Here is a 24,452-nt window from a genome sequence, read left to right as displayed (position 1 = left end):
CTTATACAATTTTACACAAGTTTCTCGCTTACTATGTATCGGTATTAAGCTTTTTAAAAAAGATATAATAATTTTTTTGAATTATGTACACATGATAAAAAACTCACGCAAACCGCTTTGTGGGGGTACATTTGTACCCCAAATAAACTTTAGGGAGCACTGTTAAGTTGGTCAAATGAAACAAATAGGTTGTACCTGCTTTACGGAAGTTTAATAATCAAATTGGTTTATGATAAAGATTGCTTGCAATTAAAATAAACTGTAACGGAAAAATAAGGATTTGAACTCATAAATTTGGTGGTACTTTGGTGTTATTATGGCGGCTCAAATTTAAAAAGGGCACATTATTTTTTTAAAAGCAGATAAGTTAGGCCAAATTTATTTTCTATAGACAGTCTTTGTTCCATCAAACCTAAACCTAGCTTTACTTCCGCCAGGTTCCGTTGTTTATGATACTCATATGGTGATGGTATAATAGCACCACTATCAAATCAGTGGTACATATGGTCGGTGTTAAGTCAGACCGGACTAAGTCGCAAAACATCAAAAAATGAGATAATTGTAGCAATGGATAAAGAATTTCGTCAGCTACATTCGACTTTTGCCAGATTTGAAATATGTAACAATAAACAAGAATTACTGCAAAAATTAATTTCCAATCATAATGTAAATTATGCTGCGATTCAAACTTTAAACTCGTTTTTCTCGAAATCAATATTTTGTCACTTAGTCCGGTCTGACTTAACACCGACCATATATGAAACAAGCACTTTCTGTCAGATTGTTCCCGGGCTGAGCTATTGTATGATCCGGATTCCTTCATGAAAATACATACATTTCCACGAACTTAAGGAATAGATCGCAAAAATTTTGTGTGTTCTATTGAAGCCATTAACGGATTTTTAAAAGCTTGGAGTCGTTCCGAGAGCTCCATTGGAGATGTCGAAGCATCTCTACTGGCGCGCTTACCATATAATCTGAAGCATAAAATAACTTAGATACCCAATCATAGATCGTCCTAACGTTAATGATGGGACATCAAAAACACGTCAGAAAATCTTCGATACAGGTTTGACCGTTCCAACCAGTAACGTGGGTGACGTCATGTAAACTGTCGAACACGAATTGCCAATTGCCATAGCTTAATTTAATAATGTAATAAATTATATGAAACTGCCTAGCAGGAATGGTTTCTGATAAAAAAAATAGAAATTTTGGTTAAGTACGACGGGCAAGGTGGTTGGAAACTGTGACCATTAAGCTTTCTGTTTCCCCATGAGTTAGCCGCCGATTTAACTTAATTTCCGGTTAAGATATCGACGATTTATAAGTTTCTCAGAACGTTACAAATTCGACGTTCAATAATAGTAAATATAAATGCGGGTTCTACTCGGCAGTGATTTGTTTTGCCATATGCAGAAATAACTCAATGTGTATGGTGCTACTTCAGATTCTAGTGATTCTACTATTCTTAGATGAGCCTAGGGTCCAGCTCGGGTGCCTAGAATCAAAAATCTTCGAGATCTTCGGTTGATTCTCCGTATTAGCAGGTTGGATTCGGATCGGGCTTCTCAAATTTAAAATTTTCGGGTTCGAGTTTTCAAATTTTAAAATTCTCGGGTCGAGTCGGGTTCGGGTTTTACAAAATTTTCATTCGGTACGGGTCGGGTTCAGGTTTTTAAGTTTTAAAATGTTCGGGCTCGGGTCGGGTTTTCAAATTTTATGATTGCGGGCTCGGGTCGGGTTCAGGTTTTTAAATTTTCATGCGCTCGGGTCCGGGTCGGGTTCGGGTTCGAAAAAATTGAAACCGGACCATCTCTAATCCTGATAGATAAATTTCATAGCAGGATCACGAGAACGTTGATATTGACGTCTTCGAACATTCTTCAAGCGAATCAGAAGTTGAATATCGTCGTCGATAATAGGAGTATTAATCTTTTTCTGTGTTGTTGGTACTGATAAATTTCTAGCATCAACTATAGAATTACTTAAACTTTGTAATGCCGTATCAATGTCAGCTTTATTTTGTAAATCAAGGTCATGATTAAAATTATTCTCAATATAAGTTTTGTACCTTTCCCAATTCTCTTTGTGATAATTGAACACTGAGCTAATGGGATTGGAAACAGCATCTTGAGAAAGTGAAAAAGTTTCTGGAAGATGATCAGAATCAAAGTCAGCATGTGTGATCAATTCGCTACAAATGTGACTTTGATCTGTCAAAACCAAATCAATTGTTGATGGATTCTTTACAGACGAATAGCACATAGGACCACTCAGGAACAAAATTGAATAATAACCAGCAGAGCAATCATTAAAAAGTAGTTCACCATTGGATTTGCTTTGAGCATTGTTCCAGGCTCGATGTTTGGCGTTAAAATCACCGATTATGAAGAATTTCGATTTCTTGTAAGTTTTTGTAAGTCTCCTTTCAAGAAATTAATTTGCTCGCTAGTGCACTGAAAAGGCAAATAGGCTGCAGCGATAAAAATGATACCAATATCAGTTTCAACTTCGAGACCCAAACTCTCGATCACCTTTGTGTCAAGAGACGGCGTAACGGAATGTTTGATCCTGCGATTAACCGCTATTGCGATTCCTCCGCCGAATTCGAACGAATCGATGAATAACAAAATTAGAGATACTCTTCAATTTAATATTTGGTTTTAAAAAAGTTTCGGTCACAACTGCTATATGCACATTATGTATCCTCAAGAAGTTGAAAAATTCGTCCTCGCACGTTTTTAATGAACGAGCATTCCAATTTAATAAATTTAAATGATTATTTAAAGTCATTGTTACACTTTAATTGCATTACAATTTTGTTAGCAAATTCCCACCCCGCTTGAAAAGCTTCAAACATGGAGGTAGAATTTAACATAGTAATCATCATAGGTAACATAGAGTCCTGCAAGTATTTTAATTTTTCTTCCGTTACGCTACCTAGATCCATTGGACTAAAGAAAGCGTTGGGTTCAAACGAGTTTGTAGGCGTGGTAACGGTAGCCGTTATTTTGGCCTTGTTACCTGCCACTGAAGCATAAGATGACATACCATTGTAGGATGGTGTGACAGAGGTAGAAGAAGTTGTTAATCTATTTTGAATCGGATTAACACGTTTGGACGTGTTTTCTTGAAGTGTACCTGAAGAAGTAGGTACATTTTTTATTTGTTGTTTTTGTTGTCTAGAACGAGAATTTATATTTTTTTCTCGAACAGGACAACCTTAGAAATTCGATTTATGATTTTTGCTACAATTAGCGCATTTGAAACTTTTTGTGGTTTTTTTTTTCACCGGACAAGTATCGTGTGCGATTTATCATCACAGATCATACATTTGGAATCCAAATGACAATTTGCTGTGCCGTGCCCAAAGCCTTGGCATCTACGACACTGAGTCAGATTTTGAATTCTGCCCCCATGTCGTCTATATTGTTCCCACTTTACTCTTACGTGGAACAAAAAACGTGCTTTTTCAAATATTTTCAAATTATTAACCTTATTAAAATGAATTAAATAAAGCTTCTGGATAATTCCAGCGCGTGCTGGCGTGTTCTCACCGCTAACCTTTCTCTCCATAAGTATAACTTGTGAAGGAGAAAAGCCAAGTGAATTTTTCAATTCGTTGGATATTTCATCCAAACTTTGACCTTGTGGTAGCCCTTTCAAGACAACCTTGAATGGTCTAGCTGTCTTGAAATCATATGAATAAAATTTATATAACTTCTCCGTAAGATAGATCCCTGTTACAGGCGGAGGTGATTGCGTTTTCTTCTCATTGGCATTATGCGCAATGCGAGGAAATTTAGAAATTTCATCAGCTTCACATTCGGATAAAACATCGAATGAGTTGCTGCAGTCAATTGAATTTTCGGGTGGGGAAGATACCCTTTTCCGTTTAACTTTAATTTTTGGCACACGGCCTTTCTGGGAGGACCAAGTTCGAACGAAGGTTCAAGCCAGTATGAGCATTTGACTTTTGTTCACATCATTTCGAATCCGTCAACTTTAGGTCGTCAAACGGTGGGATAACAAAATTCTCACAAGTTTCCTATCTCATGCCTCCACGCGAGTCTAAGTCTATTGATGACATTTGGTCCTTAGACCGGCGACGACTGGGTGCTATCAGCCTTCTGCCGATAGTAGCAGAATGAGAGGGTGCGAACAGATCTAGTCGAGAAAACATTGCCGTAAAAATGAATAGTTGATCGGAAATTAGCCCCAATACCAATAATCTGACTAGTATCTATGATCACGGGTCAATACGTATTGAAAATTCGCCGCGTCTGTTTTTATGAACCTAATTTCCAGCTCCGTTATTGCTAACAAGCCCGAGCATCAGGTTAACAATCCTTTATATTTCCCTTCAGTGTTCGTTATTATCGCTCGTATACTTGTATTCCACAAATCTGATATGGAAAATAAGAAATACTTTCCTTGATTTATAACATCTCGCGCTATTTTTGCCTGTAAAATGTGTCACTCTAGCTTGTCACTCTGGCCTGTATAATGTGTCACTCGGTAGTTTTCAAGCCAATAAATATATCGTAGAGAAGAAGTAGCGAATTCTGTCCAAATACTGTTGCAATAAATAGTGATCCGGCCCATTACGCAGATAAGATTAGCTTTTCTAGGCAATACTCCCACGGTCGGCCGAGTGGAGTTCAAATTGCTTTTGTTTAGGGAACATAGTATACTCTCGGTAGCCGGCTGCCCAGAGTTTTAAAAAGAACCAAAAACTAAACAAGATCTCTTTTTCGAGTGATCGTGCACTCGAAAACTAACTAAACAACTACGTAATAAAATATGCTTTACAGGTCGCATCGCTTGCTTGGAGCGAATCCTATACCTGATACCCTTCCAAACTACCAACTCCGCGACACCTATGGAAGAGTCTGATGAATCGTCGTCCTTCCGTTAAGTAGGTGGAGCATCAACACTTCCTGTCTACCTTATCCTTTATCCTTCCCCGTGAACGATGGAGATGGGGGCGGCCGGCAATGATGGCTATCATGCTGTTGAGGTTTTAATATGGGTCGAATTGGTATGAATTCCTACTTACCATTTCCTAAGCAACTCTTATTAGATAATCAGCAGTCAAACATGATGAAGTCAGTGTGCAATCCGCCAAAATCATCGTCACAACGCAACGCAACGCATCATTTCGAAACCGTCAACTTTAGAAGTATTTTCGAAAAATTGTGTAACGTAAAATAACACATTTTCTGTTTAAAAAAATTGGCTTATATCTTTCTATAAGTAATCATGGAGAATTTACTTTAGAATTAGTTCGTGATTTAGCCTTCAGTAAAGTCTTCGAGAAAGCTATTACAAATAACTTTCTTGAATACACGAAGACTTTACGCGTTTAATTTACCAAAATATATTAGGCTGTTTGTGAAAGAAACCCTTTAAAACAAGTTATTCTGAGTACACAATAGATCTCTTCTGTTGTTTATAAACAATAAAATTGACATTTTGTCGAAAGCCTGAGTTTCTGAATCTTAAAATAGAAAGTCATATTGAACAAAATTTAATTTAAAAATAAATTTGAAATCGTCTCCATATTTTAGCACAAATGAGATGCACAGACTTACAAAAATAAGACAGTCATAATTAAGACTATTGTAAACAAGTACTGACAAAACTCAGTTTCGTGTATTTTAATAATCGTTTATGTATATTAAAAACGATTTCGTTTGTCGCATTCGATCTTTTAGGATCAATGTTTGACAGCACCGATTTTTATTAATTAAAAAGATCGATCTGGCAAATTCGATTCTATTTTAACCTGCTCATCATTATTAAGGTCTAGAAAGATTGTGCTATGAAGAAATGGACGCTTGATGAACAAAAGTTTTAGTAACTTTTACTTATCTAGTGTACATGGCACGAATGTTATCGTTGATAACGACATTATTTTTCGTGAATGAAGTGAAATCATTCGTTTATTTCAATAAATGTTAGTGTATATTACGAACGACTTCGTTGGTCGCACGAATTCATTTCGTTCATCTTAGAAAAATTTTCATATTTATTATCATCTTATTTTTTCATTCGATCTTTTGGGATCGATATTTGACAACTCCGATTTTTTTTTAGTTAAAAAAACAGCAAATCTGGCAAAATCGATTTTATTGTGATATGAAGAAATGGTCGCTTGATGAACGAAAGTTTTCGTGAGTTTTACTTATTTAGTGTACATTGCACGAATGTTGTTGTTGTAAACGACATTAATTTTCGTGAATGAAACGAAATGTTTTGTTTATTTTAATGAACGTCTATGTATATTACGAACAATCTCGTTGGTCGCACGAATTCATTTCGTTCATCTAAGGGAAGTTTTCGTATTCTATAGCATATTCTTTTACATTGCTCCGGCAGAGAAAAACTCAAAATTATTCATGCAAAACCACCGAGCGATGGCTCATTCGAATCCGTGCTGCTCCGGATTCTGGATCAACTAGAAGCGGAAGAGGTTTAGAAAATCTTCCTGAAACCGGCGGACACGGATACGGTTACTAAATAGTCAGACCGAGACCGTCGTGAACATCACCAATTATCTGACATATAGCAACAATGACTCTATATTGAAGCTCTGTTGACGTTGACGGTTCGACGAATGGTGCTCGTAAATATTATTAAGATATTCGAATATAGCAGCGAACAATTCGTTTGCCGAACGAACCTGTTTCGTAACAAGCCAACGAAAGTCGTTTCGTGGTTTTCACGAAAAACTCATAATAAAAATAAATGTGTTTCAATAGAACTACGAACGATTCATCATATGTACGAAAAATTCGTATATTTTATGAAAATTATCTGCACGAAACTAATGCATAGCGATTTACGAATATATTCTATCAGTGAAAATGCTATAATTTTATCTTCCCTTATTTTATCCAATTTCATGTTCACAGCTCACACACATACAAAACACATGCACATGCAAAAAAAATCGTTTTTTTGGAAATTTTATATTACCCTTAAAAGTTCATGCGAGCAAGTTAATTTGGAATAAAATTAACTGTTCAGCCATTTTTCAACCGATTTTGATCATAAATTTTTATTTAAACTAAGACGCTTTCTAATAAAAATGTTGAGTAATTTTCATATTTTTAATGAAAAAATAGCAAAATAATAATAACTTTAATATTGTTGTCTCAAAACCGCATAGTACTTTTAACAAAAGAACATAACATAGCATATCGTTGGAAAGGTCATTTCTTCTTCTCTTCAAAATACTCAAAAAAATTCAAAATCGGTTGAAAAATGACCTCGTAAAAACAATTTTAGTGCCGAAAGTTCCGAAAAATCGTTTGCTTTGCTATAAAACAAGATTTTGAGAGAATATTACATTGATCAAACGTGGTTTTGTGTTGTATTTGACCAGTCCTAAAACCTTTACTGTATCACTTTAAAAGTACATTTAATTATTTTTATTTTGTAGCACCGTATTTTCGATTGTAACAATTTGCTAGTTTTAAAGTTTGTAAGACAGCTTGAATGTCAGTTCGGCCTCTCAAGTAAGTTTAAACCAAATCGCGCGGTAAAAATCACGTAACTGCGAAATCTAAATTATTAATTTATTGAGTTATCTCAAAATTTTCAACAATCTTACATTCGGTGCAACTTCAAGCAACGTCGTGCTTTTATTATTTCCAGTTCAGGTAAATCGATTGGATTGCAATTTTTTTCACTAGAAGATACTGACATGGGCTCCGAACATGTTTTAAAGCTTTGGACGAAAATTATCTATTGCAGTAATATATTTAGTTCCTTTACTCAATAATTTGTAAAAAGATTTTTTCCTGAATATATCAGAGACAGAACTAGATTTAATTCGTAAACTTGGGCAATTAAATCTTTGTACCAAATTCTGTCTAATGCATTCTTTATGTTTAGAAGAGTAGCGCCAGTAGAAAGACCTCCGTGAAACACTGCCAGTCAAAAAACCGGACCGATCCTGGAAAACTTAATCTTGTCTACTTTCAATTCCCATTTCGTGTGCAGAACCAGCTTGTTTTCATATATTCATACGATCTTATATTCATAGTTTATTTTCATATATTCATACGATACGAACAGTGCATGGATGATTTGAAAAAGAATCAAAATTTTGGAAAATACTAGATGAATCCCCAAAATTATCCGATTTGAACCGCACTGAACTTCTTTCAGAAGGTAGAGAAATCAGAAAACTGCGCCCAGAAATAACACCGATCTCTGCAACGCAACTCCGTTAAATCAGCGTGGGACAATCCCAAGTTTGAAAAATTGTAGAAACTTATCGATTGTGTGCAACCAAATTCTGACCAAAATAGACACAAAAAATTGTTTGTGTTTGCCTACCCGATCAGAATAACAAGATTATAACAGAACACAATTTTTGTAACATATTGTGTTATAAATTTGGTCTCGTTAGTAGTTGAAATAACAGAAATTTATAACAAGTAACAACGTGAGATAAATTTTTGAAATATTTCTGTTATGTGTTTCTGATCGGGTATAGGCAATATTTAGATATATTTCAGTAAACTTGTTCTTCAAACCATACTCTGATGTATGACCTCAGTAAGATGGTGTTTTAAAATGATAATTTTTGAACGGAAGTGTTTGTAAATAATGCTTTTTTAAATATTTGTTCGAACTTTGAAATAAATTATTCCACAATTTTAAAAATTGGCGTGTACAAAGTCGGTATGTGGTACGAATCGTGATTTTCAGAACGAACACCTAAAACAACGACAAAAGGAGACCAATTTTTGTTATTTCTTTTGTGGATGGGTTCAAATAATACAATCGTTCTCGTGATTCTTTTATAAAAATAATCTATCTGTGTATCCCAAAAGAAATTAAACATATATTTATACGTTTATAAAATGAAAATTTACCGATAGAGCTTTTAGGATTAAACCTTATTTAAATCCCTTTTGGAATCTTTTTAAGGTTTTTAAAAAACCTCAGAAAGCAATTGCAAGATTGATGGATAATGATCACCCACTGTTTACAAATGGGTAAATATTCCAAAACCCAAGAGATTTTCGTTAAAAAACAATATTGAATCGTGTTTCGCTGGAATAAAGAAAAAAGAAATAATGAAAGCGTTCACATGCCGTTTGATATAATTAAACATAAGTATCACTCCCGACAGCCGTCCGGGATTGAAATTGATTTTTTTTCAAGCTGAAAATTTGTGTGCAAATGATAAATCTATGATAAATTCTCGGTAGCCAGCTGCCCAGAGCAATAAACACATGAAAGCACTTTTAAGAGTGACATAGATCGTATCACTAAGGTGAAACCATATCAGTGTAACTCTTTGCTTCATCCCGTTATCAAAAACTCCTTCCCGTGGCAAACATGGAGATGCAGAGGAGAGATAGCGGTGTCCATAACAACGTTTGTTACGCTAACACTCCTTTCCTTCTCCGATGACTATAACAACGTGGCTGGCGCCATTATTCGCATTTTAAAGTAAAGAACTCTCGAAACCTGCACATTGGGGATGGATGGTTATTCCCAGGCCCTATTTATTAATTCTTTGTGTAATTTCGCCTATTCTGATCAATCACGGAGTAGCAATTACAGCCTATACGGTCATCCTGCTCATGCTCAAGAAACTGCTCTACCAAACATAGAAATAGCAGTAATGATTTTTCACTGGACTGCTTTTTAGTTGGACCTCCGCTAGTTGGACTATTGTCCAAAAAAACAGCATTTGAATGCCAAAATGTCAGGTCAAATTTACTTTGACAATCAATCTGACAATTATTAGAGATGTGAACAGATGAATTTACACTACTAACGATTTGGAGATTTTTGACATCTGTCATTCAGTCCAACTTGCAAATCAAATTGGTTAGTTGGACAGGGGCTGTGGCCCAACCCGCGATTTACGACTGTTTAATATTTAATCTTATCTTCTGAATCTATCCGCGAACTGGATAAAGTCATGATACTAGCATCTCTACAGAGGGTAGAAGTCTTCGTGTACTTTTCAGTCGATTGCGACAAAGTTGCACAAAACTAAGATTCGCAAACACAAAACACATATTATAATATATGACGAATGTTAAAAAAAACAATAAACAATTTCCGACTAACATTGGAGCAACGATTATTTCTCTTTATAGTTTGTAAGTTATTTTATGGATCCTTTTAGCTAGGAGGGTATAACATATTCTTACAGCAAAAAAAAACTTTACCGCGAATGCAAATTATATATTAATAGTACATTATCAAATTATGTAAACAATAGGGATGAAAAGTTAAGTAGTTTCAGGTAACGCTAAATATACAAATTGTGGATTCGTTTTGTTGAGCTATGTAGGTCTATTTTACAAGACCGCGTATACAACAAATGTGAAATAATTATCGTTTGAAATTATATTGTTAAATTTACAGAATTTTCTATCCTTTCATAGTCATATACCAACTATTGTGCGCTCATATGCATAAATTGTATTTTTGAGTTTGTAGGATAATCATTATTGATGCACACTATTCCAATATTTCATCAGCTTCGGAAAATCTCCATCATTTGGTTAGCTGATTATAATAAATATTAATGTATCACCGTCGTTGGCTACATGTACACTAGCTATATACATTTTTATTATAAAATAATATATTCTAAATGTGTGTGATGCACCAACACGTTATGGTGGATCCACTTTCCTGTGCACTTCAATCGCACATACAGCCTACAAATTTTTATCATGAAGCATTTATTGCACACGGTAATTATCAACATGGTTATCAAAAAATAAAATATACGCATCAAAAGAAACGAGATGACCACCCTGTCTCAATAAGCGTGCAATAACAATGAATGCTTCGTGATCCACCCATCCATTCATCGGAACCTGTGGGTACATGTGATGAATTTTGCAAAGCAATGTGTACATAAACGAAACTTTGCATTATGACGGAAATTACATGTACCAGGTTATGTACATATTTCAATAGCTTCTAGAGGGATTCGACCACTTGAGTAGTGGAAACCGGACGCAGCTCACATCGCTTTCCGTGGCCGACTGGTTGGGCATTACAACCAATTGAAAATAATCCATCTATCAGGGCTCATTGGTATGTAAAGTTTCCAATGCGTTCTACAAGTGTTGAGGTGCATATTCAATTTTTAAATTATTTTTTAATGCAAAACGGAACAACGTAAGCGAGAGGATACCTGCTGGTCATCATTTTGTATCCATCGCTTCCAACGAGAAGATTCTCAAACATACATTTAATGTACATCTTGGGCTTTTTCGCTTTTGATTTATCCGAAAAATTGCGCAAACTTTAATACTAAAGTCTATTTTATCCGACTTTATGCAATTATGCTCCCTCAATATTAAAACTAATTCCTATTGTCCTAGGTACCCTGATATAACCCATTAAAGATGTTTCTCAGACCATTTTGAAACCTTCAAAAGTATTCAAAAACACTACTTTTACCAGCCAATGAACTCAACAGAAATTACCGAGAATTTCAAAACCTCTATTGATGAGGTATAAATCCATAGTGTATTTTGATCATTACCTTTGAGACGACGAGAGCCGTTAGAAATAGCTAATGAGCAGAAATTAGTTCAAATTGGTCGGCCAATGTCGTCGAGAACCTTTTTTCAGTGTTTTAAATTGACAACTATAGTCGTAAAAATCGGTTGTCATCTTTGAAATAGCTATATAGTATTAACAAGGGCGCACTCAGTGGACAGGTCCCGGGAGTAGCAGCCCCCCCCCCCCTTCCTAATTTTATATTTGATGAGAACCTTTAAATTACTTTCATTTTTTAAGTAACCCATTATTGCCCAATAGAATGACAAGAAAAAAATACCCCTATCGGCCCACCCCTGAGTCCATTCGTAGTCGCACCAGGAGCACTTGCTTCAACTTTGAAGCCGGATCACTGTGTCTTAAGTTTGAAAGGGATTTTTCGACAATTTACATGGAGAAAACCCATTAGCTCGCATTATGCATCATATTATCACAGAAAGAGAAAATAAGAAAGATAATTCAATTGTCTACAACTTTGTCGAAGATTGCTAGTAAATCCGGCTTTGTTTAAAGAAGTTATTAAATTTTTAACGAAGTGATGTCTGAGTCAGTTTTGCGTTGGGTTGGTATCAGTACTCGAGTCGCACGAACTATACATTTTTGTGAAAGAATGGTTAAGTTTAGCTCAATAGCATTTTCAGAAGAATTATTTAAAATAATACGAGTCATGTTTTGGTTAAAAGACCGTGACCACAGAGAGGGCGCCAACACTAACTTTTGAATGGAGAGAGATAGAAATTAGGTGTCTTCGACAAAGTTGTAGAACAAGTATAATTCTTCCGAACATCTTGATATTTTATCTCTCTTCTACGAGAAGTTAGTGTTGGCGCCCTCTATACTGTCACAGGCGGAATTAATTTTTTTTAGCAAAGCATAGCTCGTGTTATGTACTACAATTCTTCTGAACATACTATTGCGCTAAACCGAACCATTATTTCACAAAAATGTATAGTTCGTGGAAATCGAGCACTGATACACAACCATGCATTGCTAGGCAGCGTGCAAAACTGACTCAGATCATCAGATATAGGTTTTCCGCTTCCCAGATGCATTCTAACACGGCAGTGACTAAAATAATAATTCAGCGGCCCCTATATCACACTACGATATAGTGCTGGGAAGGTTTCCGCGGTTTAATCAGGAACTACAACAACACGACTACATCGGAAACTAAAATTCAGCGGGCAAACAACAACTCAGCGGTACCTTCGCCACACCTAGGCAGCTTTTTTGAGATTTTTTCATCAATCATTGATTGATGTTCACAAAATTCAAACTAAAATAAAATAAGTTAAACAGAAATGACCTCTGAGATTTTTCCTTAAAATGCACTATCAATTGTGGTCTTTCGAATGCAAAAACAAGAAATCATTTTCAATTTTTTTTTGAAAAGGTTGTGTTTTTTTTGCTAAAATGTTCATAACTTGTGAACTAAATAAGCTATCTCATATCTGCCAGAATAAATATTATTCATCTCAATAAGCTCTAAAAGTTTTGTGAAGAAGATATTGAAAGAAAGAAATTGTTTAAAAAGTTAAAATGAAAAAAACAGAACTTTTAGAGATACCCTATCACACAATATTCAAATAGCTGTACAATTAAAACCATTATAGTTAAAAATATGACGTCATCAGCAAAGTTTCTTGAAAAAGGTTGTACTGCAATTTTGTGGAACACTTGATTGTTCTATCTCTTCTTATTTCGAAATTAATTTCCAGCTTATAGAAATAATTAGGACCACCCTATTGCCACTTTCCAAAAAGAAGCCTCAATTGACACAGATTATTTATTCCGAAAACATATAAGCTCTAGAACCAATATTTTAATCACAAATGTTTTTGTCATACGAAATTATGGATTCGGACCACTGTGGTAATGGACAAAAGCACGGTCATTGTCCAATAACATATCCTTTTATAGCATTTGCAGTAAACTTATGTTGTTTACTGCAAATGTATTGTTTCACTAAATTATATTTACAACTTAGCAACAGTGAGAAAAGAAATTTGAAAAAAATGCTGAAAATTTATGGATGTATTGAAGAACCATAATTGAGGAAGTCAGTCCTATAATACGAATATGCGTTTTCATGAAAAATGATGGGCGTTTCAATGTTGAAATAAAACATGTAAAACCCTGAAAGTTGTTTAAAAATAGTCTTTTAGTACTTCTTGACCATTGTGTGGATTATTAAAAACAAAGTTAGCATGAAGTATATTTAAAAAATGATACACTGATAGAATATATTCGTAAATCGCTATGCATTAGTTTCGTACAGATAATTTTCATAAAATATACGAATTTTTCGTACATATAATGAATCGTTCGTAGTTCTATTGAAACACATTTATTTTTTATTACGAGTTTTTCGTGCAAACCACGAAACGACTTTCGTTGGCTTATTACGAAACAGCTTCGTTCGGCAAACGAATTGTTCGTTGCTATATACGAATATCTTTATAATATTTACGAGCACCATTCGTCGAACCGTCAACGTCAACAGAGCTTCAATAGAGGTAGAATATGGAGTCATTGTTGCTATACGTCAGATAATTGTTGATGTTCACGACGGTCTCGATCTGGCTATTTAGTAGCCGTATCCGTGTCCGCCGGTTTCAGAAAGATTTTCTAAACCTCTTCCGCTTCTAGTTGATCCAGAATCCGGAGCAGTACGGATTCAGTTGAGCCATCGCTCGGTGGTTTTACATAAATAATTTTGAGTTTTTCTCTGCCGGAGCAATGTAAAAGAATATGCTATTAAATACGAAAACTTCCCTTAGATGAACGAAATGAATTCGTGCGACCAACGAGATTGTTCGTAATATACATAGACGTTTATTAAAAGAAACAAAACATTTCGTTTCATTCACGAAAATTAATGTCGTTTTCAACGACAGCATTCGTGCAATGTACACTAAATAAGTAAAATTCACGAAAACTTTCGTTCATCAAGCGACCATTTCTTCATATCATAATAAAATCGATTTTGCCAGATCTGTTTTTTAACTAAAAAATCGGAGTTGTCAAACATCGATCCAAAAAGATCAAATGAAAAAATAAGAAGATAATAAATACGAAAACTTTTCTAAGATGAACGAAATGAATTCGTGCGACCAACGAAGTCGTTCGTAATATACACAAACATTTATTGAAATAAACGAATGATTTCATTTCATTCACGAAAATAATGTCGTTATCAACGATAACATTCGTGCCATGTACACTTGATAAGTAAAAGTTACTAAAACTTTTGTTCGTCAAGCATCCATTTCTTCACACTACAATCTTTCTAGTACTCAATAATGATGAGCAGGTTGAAATAGAATCGAATTTGCCAGATCGATCTTTTTAATTAATAAAAAATCGGTGCTATCAAACATTGATCCTAAAACATCGAATGCGACAAACGAAATCGTTTGTAATATACATAAACGTTTACACGAAACATTTCGTTTCGTTCACGAAAAATAATGTCGTTATCAACGATTACATTCGTGCAATGTAACCTAAATAAGTAAAATTCACGAAAATTTTCGTTCATCAAGCGGCCATTTCTTCGTACCACAGTAATATCGATTTGGCCACATCGATTTTTTTAAATAAAAAAAAATCGATGTTGTCAAACATGGATCCCAAATGATTGACTGAAAACAATACGAGGCTAATAATACGAAAACTTTTCTAAGATGTACAAAATGAATTCGTGCGACCTACAAAATCGTTTGTAATTTACATTGTAACATTTCGTCTCATTCCCGAAAAATAAAGCCGTTTTCAACAATAACTTTCATGTAATGTACACTAAATATGTAAAATTTACGAAAACTTTCGTTCATCAAGCGGCCATTACTTCACACCACAATCTTTTTAGTCCTCAATAAAAGGGAGAAGGTTGAATTACAATCGATTTTGCCAGATCGATCCTTTTAGTTAATTGAAAAAATCGTTGTTGTCAAACATCGATCCTAAAATGTCGATTGAAAAAATAATATGCTAATGAATACGAAAACTTTCCTAAGATGAACGAAACGAAATCGTGCGACCAACGAAATCGTTCATCATATATATAAACATTTATTAAAATACACGAAACATTTCGTTTCGTTCACGAAAAATAATGTCGTTATCAACGATTACATTCGTGCAATGTAAACTAAATAAGGAAAATTTACAAAAACTTTCGTTCATTAAGCGGCCATTTCTTCGTACCACAATAAAATCGATTTGGCCACATCGATTTTTTTAAATAAAAAAAATCTATGTTGTCAAACATCGATCCCAAAAGATGGACTGAAAACAACAAGAGGATAATAAATACGAACACTTTTCTAAGATAAACGAAATTAATTCGTGCGACCAACGAAATCGTCCTTAATATAGACACACGTTTATTAAAATAAACAAAACATTTCTTTTCATTCACGAAAAATAATGTCGTTATCAACGATAACATTCGTGCAGTATACATTAAACGTGTAAAATTTACGAAAGATTTCGTTCTCCAAGCGGCCATTCTTGTTCATGAAATGAACGAAACCTACTATTTAGAATGCACGAAAATACTTCGTTGCAGAAAACGACGAATGAATTCGTGTATTGTATGATCGATTTCATTATATTTACGAATTTATATTATCAGTGTACTCAACGCGATAAACTTAAGGGGGATGTCTAGTGTAAAGTGCTCAAACCTAAAGTTATTGTGTTTCACGATTTTAAAGACAAAACAACAACCTTATGTGTAATGTCAAGATTTATTTATACATTCATTGTGTACGATAAAAAAATATTTTCAGTCGCGCAGAGCCACACATACGAGCGTTCCAAGAGTAGACGTCCGACCTTGTCTACGTCGAGGAGCGCCGCGGCGAACGCGATAACTCTTGGTAAAATTGACTGACACATGAAATTCAATAAGATTTGTAAAGCTTAGACTTGTAGTTACTCGATGAACCAAATATAAAAATCAAAACAAGTTCGAGTTTCGGAAAATAATTTCATGAAAACCGAAAAATCTCATATTTTACTGTAAGATTCACTCTTCAAAATAATAGGAAGGAAAAAAATGTGTTCAGTTTTCTGTGGTTAATCGAAGGCTACACAAATTATGCATCCTCATAAAAAATCATGAAAATTCGTTAATTAGTTCGCCAATCTCAAAATCGCGGTTTTGAGAAAAATGCTCAAATTGCATCACGGAAAAAACTTACACAATTATATGTATACCTGACAAATCAATGACGTAAACGGTTTTGTGGGGTACATTTGTACCCCAGATAAACTTTAAGCGGGCACTGTTAAGTTGGTCAAATGAAACAAATAGATTGCACCTGCTTTAATGGAAGTTTAATAATCAAATTGATTTATGATAAAGATTGCTTGCAGTTAAAATGAACCTAAAGTAATAAAAAGGCTTGCAAATAGCTGTGTGGTACAAATGTACTCTACCACACTTTTGCGCTTGCTAAACCATCCCAATAATCGTTGTCATATACCTAGGGTGACCATACGTCCTGGTTTGCTTGATTTGTCCTGGTTTTTCTGCTATAAGCCTAATATATTTCTATTTATTCAGTCTTCGCTTTTCACTATGCTCAAGATCGCAGTTGCAACCGACCGCAACCATAACTGCAACGTATACTCATCCTCAATCGGAATGCGACAAACAAAACTTAATACAGTCGAATCTTCCAATTGTACCTTCCGATGGTTTTTTTATCTCTAAAAAGTGCCTCGTCAATATCGATGAAACAATGGTTACCAGCGCTTCTTCTCGGCTTAAATCGTCTTTCAATCCGAGACCTGAAGAATTCCCTTTGGTACCTCTGGAAAAAACACTTCGGCGTTTTGGTGCTTCTGCTTCTAGTTGAGTTCTCTTGCTAATGGCTTTTTTTCGTTTTACTGGAAATACATTCGACAAAAAAAATATATAGCAACTATCGTGGAATAATTTCATTGAACGCTCTCTTGAGCTAAGGATCATGGAATTACTACAGGGTCGATACCAGTACCTAATCAGTCGCTCTGCTTGTTAACAGTACAGTGAATCGTTTTTACCGTTTCTACCGTTTCTACCTAAAGTCTGCTGTCCATATGTACCGTGCCAGTACTATAAACAAGCAAAGCAATCGTATAATAAAATTCGTCCCAAGCCAGTGTGAACAATAAAGCACCGTTACTTTCATCGGTGCGATATCGATCGTTCATTTTAAGATGTTTAAAAGTCAACAGCAAAATTCAACAGCAAATTTGCAAATGCAGTTTAGACTAACAGAAGTCGTCGTTATACAAGCCCACCACACTCGCTACTGATAACGTTTAAAACTTTGGCCATAACGGAAAGCTACGCTATTGAAGACAACATGGAATACGTCGCTGAGCATGATAATGATAATGATAATGATAATGATAAGATTGATATGCGTCTGCACAATCTACACCTGGGTACTATTAATGAATTTATTACAACCATCATGTCGGAATACGTAACGGTGGAATCCTTTAAGTTTGAATCCTGGAGAAAATTTTTCTATGTATTTCCAACGGTGTTTGTTTCGTGAGAATGCGAGTGATGGAACCTATTCCTTCATATCTGAACTTTCAATTCAAAGCAAAACGCGTGACCAAATCTCAAATCACGCTGCGCACATATGAATGACAGACCCCTGCGTGCCATACGTTGTTATACAAGAAGACACACTACGAGAAACCATGTACACACACCTCTAACGAAGCAATATCAACTGCTAGCATACCCATCACACAGCCCTTCATCAACATCAACTAAATCACAAACCACCGGAGTTGCAGCTCATGCACCAACGAATAATGGAACAACAGAACCTACGCACAACGTTAACTGCCAGCACCACCAATAATAATGTAAATAGCAAAGAACACGGATACGCGATCGTGACCCGTAGGCCCCACAAACAACTCAAACCAGGTAATCGTGAAAGCCCATACAAAATTATCAACGAGAATAGCATGAACGAAAACGATATACTGAGAGAAAGCGGACTAAGTGATCCACAAGCTATAAGAGGCAATGAAGTAAATAGCGATGAAGATCTTAGCGCAATCTAACAAATCGCGTACACAAGATCCGATGGATATACAATAAAATTCGATTTATTTATTTTTATTTACACATTGATAATATTAAAGGATCCACGGCTCAGGTAATGCATCGAGGCGTGTCAAATAAATTAAATAAGTAATGGAGGATTAACATGCCTTCACGCCTGGACGCTGAACAGCGACTAACCGCCGAGTCTAGCATCCTACATTACAGGGAATGTCGCGCTTAAACCAGTGCTGCGAAATTTCAAAATCAGTTAGGGATCATTCATAAATGACGTAGCATTTTTGAGTGATTTTTAACACCTCCTCCCCCATCGTAGCATCGTCACAAACCTCTAAATACCCCTGGTAATTACGTAGCTTAACGGTAGCCCTACCCCCCCTTGTCACCGTATTTTTTTGACATTAAAAATGTCTTACTCCACTATCTGGGGCTAGGTGTCATTCTAAAATCTAAACTATCTCCCATGTAACGAAACTATGTAAGGTTTGCACGCTTATAACTCCGATATTACTAGATGGATTTTAATCATTCATACACCAACCGATTCAGAAACACCTAACTTAAATATTGGTAATAATTTAATATCTCCCCAATAAAAAGTAGACTTTTAGAAATTGGTAAAATTAAAAAGTTCACGAAAAACGGGAAAATTACCATTCGTGAGGCAGATTTCTCAGACACAGCCGTCAAGAGAGGGCAGCTTAGTTGCTCAATGAAACACGAAAAGTCATAAATAGAAGCAACGCATGTCCGTTTAAATCAGTTGTTGCTCTTATCCCACACGAGCAACATCGTCTCCGGGCGATGCAATAAGCGCTATCGATTTTCGGTAACGTTGGCATTTGCACACACTCGCACCTAAGTGACTAAACCATATACGGTTAGTTTATAAATAGAGGTGATGCGTACCCGTTTGAATCAGTTTTTGTTCTTATGTCGTACGGGTAAGATCATGGCTGCAGCGTCTGCGCACTACAATAAGCGGTAGACGCTATGCATTTTCGGCAGCGGTGGCCGTGTGCGGATTTGTCGGGTACCAGCACGGTGTCACAGAATGATTTGCAAAGTGGGTGGGCGGGGTGGTTTGGATTTAATTCAATACGGTGTGTGCTGCTTAAGAGTGTTGCGTTTGAAAAAAATATATTTTTATGCATGCGTGTGCGTTGTAACTTGTTAATCCACGTTTACGGCGCTTTGTAGCTGCGTAGGGTAAAGAGCCTATTGGTTTTCATGTTTCATATTTCGGTTATATGTTTTTTATCAGTAAGGCATCTGACAACGTGCTTCTGTAGTTATTGCACTGTTCAGCAGCGTAGTATTTTATATGCACTCAGGTTTTTTACGCGGATTTTGAAATTTACGCGGTTTTCATTTACACGGCCTGTATCCCCTGCGTGAAAAATCTGAGTGTAATTGCATCGGAAACAATCACATTCCCAGCAGAACTTTTTGTTTTCTAATTTCAAACACTTTTGTTTCGTACTGCACACAACGGAAAACTTTTAAACAGAACTTACCGTCCCAGCAGCAGTTGAAGCGGGTGTTCTTTTTCGATTCAAATTCAAGCCATGTCTTAAGCGTTACTGGACTTAAAATTGTTTTCCCAGTTTATCCAGTCAGAATATCTGTCCTACTCTATGTATTTAAAACACAGTTCCAATTGCGTTTTAAAGTATACAACAAATAGAACGGTTGGGTATACTAATTTAAATTTTAAAATAAATTTGTTTTAAATTATGAAACAAACCGCTGTACTGAAGATATAATTATGTCAGTCCTATTACCACATAAAACACCTATATAACATAAAACGCTGCAGAATTGGTTTAATAATACAATGTTTACACTACAGAGTTATAACACGTTATAATAATTAGCAACAAGAAAAATGTCACCAAGATGGCATAAAACCCCGTTACAACTGGTAGTGCGAACGTTGTATAACAATGTAATTTATCAAATAATTTCATTTGTTCAACCACTAATCGATCAAGAAATACTTAACCTTAAGATTGTTTACTTAAGTTCATTAGTACATTATTGAAAATTTAAATGGAAAATGAGATTTCATATTTCATGGAGAATCTGTATTTTTCCGTTGGCGGGCGTGGGCTTCCTCATCACAGTTCTCAATATGGAACTTTTCTTTTGAATATATTTTCTGGACAGACCAGCCTATTTTTACTAGATGGATCAGCCAAATAATGCCAATCACCTAGTGAGATACTTGATTAATTAATAGATTACCGTTAAAAGACCTTCAATAAATTATGTTTTGATGGGAAGGGTATACAGCAAATTGTAACATATGAAAACAGGCGAGTGAACAAGAACGTGAGTCGATATGTGTGATAGATAAAATTCATTTGCACGCTCTTGAAAAAAGCTACATTTTTAATGTCACCGTGGTCGTGTCCTGTACACAACCCTTTAATTTTTTAAATTCTATTCTATTCCCCTTTAAAAAAGCTACGTAGCATGACATGACCCCTACCCCCCAATAGTCACACATCACAATAATGCTACGTCATTTATGGATGATCCCTTACTTATTTCTGCTTGTATTTACCGAAACCCAAATTCAGATTCACCGTCTCCCTCATTCATTAACTGAATTGACTGGGACTGGGAATTGACATTGACTGAAACTTCATGCAGAATGGTATGCTTGAGTACAGAAGAAATAATTTCTTCCCCAACCAAAGCATTTATTTGTTTTTATGTGGACAGCTTGAAGGCAGAAGCTGGCATATATCTACATTTTCGAGCATAAGTGAACTGCATAATCTATATCTGGTGCACTTTTGCTCAATAATCCCTCTCATAGGTAGAATGGAAACAAAATTCGGTTTGCTTCTGAAACCGAACATGTCCGAATCTGAATGCGCTGTGTCGGGAGAACTAATTCGAGGGAAACGAACCAAACATTTCATTCATTGCGACGGGCATGAATTGAATTTTGTTTTCTTTCATGTTCACGCAGGTATGTCAATTTTTTCAAGCTCGGGCTCAAACTGATATTATTTACACCAACCTATCCGCCAGTTTTCATATAACAATCGATTGAACGGAGAAATGTTTGGTAACAACGGTAGGTTGTGCAGCTCTCAAATCGAGAGATAATGGTTGTCATATGAGATAACCAAGCATAGCGCAGGAAAGCTACTTGGAATTGCTGATGTTTCTGATTTACGTCAATGTCGTGTTTTTAGTACTGAAAACTCCTCGCCGGTCCTGCATAGACCATCTCAGCATGAAACGTTTGCTGATGGTGGTATAGCGAGAACTTTGTGCCTTTGTGTAAATTCGAAAAAGTTTTTGGTGATCGAATTCCGATGAAAGATTTTCTGGCAGAGCTCTTCCTCCCAGACTACCAGAACTTTTTTTACTGTCGAAGCTCTGCCTGCTAGACCCCAAAACTTTTTAACTGCCCAAAACATGGGGGAAAGGCAATGTCGTTTAAGAGGTAACGGGTGGAAGCAGTACCCTTTTGACTGTCTTGGTTTTTCACTCGTCTGATAAGGTCACCCTACATATACCTTTATATAACGAATTATGTTGCTGATACTGCTAGTCTACAACTGGTGTTGCTCGGGTTGACCCATACCATTGGACCCAATGCGTTGAACAAAGATCGCAGACGCTGCTCTAACCATCGGCTTCAAATGGGTAGTGTGATAATGGAAACATGACAAAAATGGGTTCATTACCCTACTATGATTCATTCTTTTTGATTAACTTTATCTTTTTATTACTTTTTGTTTATAGAAATACATGGGTTAATGCTTGAATGTTATTTTTTGTTTTGCTTTGAATACATCACACTAAAATACAGACCGACCAGTATATAATCGAAACATTATTGTATATTTTGGGTACAATTGTGGATTGTGGAACTCAGTTCCATTCAATGGTTGTGTTCCGAAATATGCAAATGATATAACATTTTGTAAAAATACAGGTTTTTTTCGAATATTTACTTCATAGCTTGGTTTAAAAAAAACATACACAAATGTCCGTCACTGACATTCAAAACTAATGCAGCTCTTTCCATCCATTTTTCTCTAAAAAAGATAAACTGCACAACACACTGTTCCAATTCAGACTGCACTACGAACCGAGAAACAACCTTGATTCTAATAACAAAACTAATAAAATTCTTCTTACGGCATAAATGGTAGCGAGTATGTGTTTAGTCGCTTGAAAGTGAACAGAAAAACCCACACACCTTAGCGACTATGTCTGTTATGCACTGAGCTCGCAAAACGGCTGCGGAAACAAGTTCACTTCGCCCGCATCTATTCGAGATAGCAGCGTTATAGGCTGCCTCTCACGTCTCACCACCTTCTGCAGCTCGCACTGCGCTGGACCGCGAATACACGCTCCCTTCAACCAATTCGATCACTGATCAACAGCAAAAGTAAAATCGCAAGCTCAGCCGACCAACACCACGAGCCAGATAATGCTGTGCGCAAACGATCCTTTCGCGATTGTTTTGCCTCACGTTCAAGGTTGCCGGAAGTGTTTTTGAAGACGCAAAGAAGTTAAGGCTCAAGTTACCTCAAGGCTTGGTAGTATGCGTAAGAAAAATTGTGTTCAGCTTTGCCACCAGATTATCCATTTAAACCTTTTCAAAACTCTAAAAGAAGAATATCAGTCGATTTATTAGATCATCACGATTCAATTCATGCAAAATACCTGCTGGAAAAACAATCGGCTTAGCTTGATGGTGCTTTTGAAAAGTGGCTGTGATTTTTTATCACACTACCACACCGAGCTGGGGTACGCACCACAACTGCGCAATGAAAAAACCACAGCCACTTTTTCAAAAGCACCGTTTAGCTAAGCCGATGGTTTTTCCAGCAGGTATTTTGCATGAATTGAATCGTGATGATCTAATAAATCGACTGATATTCTTCTTTTAGAGTTTTAAAAAGGTTTAAATGGATAATCCGGTGGCAAAGCTGAACACAAATTTTCCTACCCACACTACCAAGCGTTCAATTCTAACACATGCTTAAAAAAGGTAACTTGAACCTTAAGGCTTAGTCGGTTTTGTCACATTAGTCAAAAGCTACTCTTCAGCGGACCCTACACGAGCAGAAATATTGACAATAAATCATATATTGATCAATATATTGATGGTGTAAGGTCATTTTGAAAATATTGATTCTTTAGAATTTAAATGGGATTCATGGATTGAAGCAGTCTTGTCAATATATTTATTGACAATATTTCCGCTTTGCCCATCGGTTGTGTCCATTTAATGCGAGAATGCTCTACTAATTTCATTCATAAGCGGACCCTACACGAGCAGAAATATTGACAATAAACCAATTTTTGATCAATATATTCATCGTGTAAGGACATTTTGAAAATATTGATTCTGTAGAATTCAAATGGGATTGACGTATTGAAGCAGTCTTGACAATTTTTTATTGACAATATTCTTGTCTCGTGTAGGGTCCGGTATAGAGGTATGCATCTCCAAATAGGGAAATGGTCTTTTAAATCTTTTATAACCGATCCACTTATGTATAATTTAGTAATGTGAAACCATAATAACATTTTGTCAATAAAGTCAATGTTCTAATGCCAAAATGTTTGACTTGCTAAGGGGAGGTAAGGGTTTCAGCGTGAAAAAAACACTTTTTTGCGATTTTTTTAGAGATTTAGATGAAGCGAATTAATCAAAACTTTTGTACATTATAAGGAATCATTTAAATAACATTCTGTAATTTTTCTATGCATATCGACAAGCAACTCGGTGACCTACTTCACGGATTTATTTCAAACTACAACT

General features: G+C 35.7%; 1 long non-coding RNA gene across 1 annotated transcript; it reads right to left on the bottom strand.

The window, feature by feature from the left end:
* Positions 1-22,373: 22,373 nt before the first annotated feature.
* On the bottom strand, positions 22,374-23,675 carry LOC131678745 (uncharacterized). Its single transcript, XR_009303726.1, has 2 exons — positions 23,348-23,675; positions 22,374-23,288 (listed from the first exon to the last, which is right to left on the bottom strand). It is a non-coding gene; the product is annotated as an uncharacterized LOC131678745 (long non-coding RNA).
* Between the last annotated feature and the right edge of the window lie 777 nt (positions 23,676-24,452).

The sequence above is a fragment of the Topomyia yanbarensis genome, chromosome 2, assembly GCF_030247195.1.
Source record: "Topomyia yanbarensis strain Yona2022 chromosome 2, ASM3024719v1, whole genome shotgun sequence".
Taxonomy (NCBI): Eukaryota; Metazoa; Arthropoda; class Insecta; order Diptera; family Culicidae; genus Topomyia; species Topomyia yanbarensis.
The sequence above is the reverse complement of the archived record's forward strand: the minus strand, read 5'-3'. Positions and strand labels throughout refer to the sequence as shown.